Below are 589 nucleotides of genomic sequence, written 5' to 3' on the forward strand. Positions count from 1 at the left end.
TATTATATTAAAGTATTTTGAACACTTTGGTAAATTTACTAAAATAGTAAAATAAGAGATAAAAATAATGAATGAATGCATTGAAATGAGAAAAGAAAGAGAGGGGAAGCAGGGACCAAGGCGTTATCTGTCTATGTTTCTTGAGTGCCAAGCAGGATGTGGTGGGGACTTTTGCTGAGTCCTTTGTGACTCTGACGACTTTGGCATTATTTTGATTTATTACTAATTGCGGTAACATTCCAATGAGGTGTCATGAAAAAAGGAAATAATTGATTCTGGCTTAGTGAAAGTAGTTGTACCCCTTGTTCAATTTATGTATAGTAATTTTGGTTTAGTATTATTGGTGCTTTGTATCCTAGACAGGGACATCATTCCTTTATTCTAGAAATTCGAAATTAATATTTCTACTATATTTTACAATTTCTTTCATATTCAATAACATTTCACCCTCATAAACAAACTGAAATAAGGCCATATTCCAACGTTCATTCATCTGGATTGCTAAAAATTTCTTCTTTTTATTTTCCTTGTTCATTGTCTTTTCTAAAGTACATGGTATAATTTATTTATAAAGTCAAATATGTGAATT

The 589-nt window shown here is 30.4% G+C and overlaps 1 protein-coding gene across 3 annotated transcripts in view; it reads left to right on the plus strand.

The window, feature by feature from the left end:
* Nucleotides 1–589, plus strand: part of LOC107619582 (gibberellin 2-beta-dioxygenase 2) — a 5,735-nt gene that overhangs the window by 1,022 nt on the left and 4,124 nt on the right. The window lies entirely within an intron of this gene.

Source organism: Arachis ipaensis, chromosome B09 (genome assembly GCF_000816755.2).
Source record: "Arachis ipaensis cultivar K30076 chromosome B09, Araip1.1, whole genome shotgun sequence".
Classification (NCBI taxonomy): domain Eukaryota; kingdom Viridiplantae; phylum Streptophyta; class Magnoliopsida; order Fabales; family Fabaceae; genus Arachis; species Arachis ipaensis.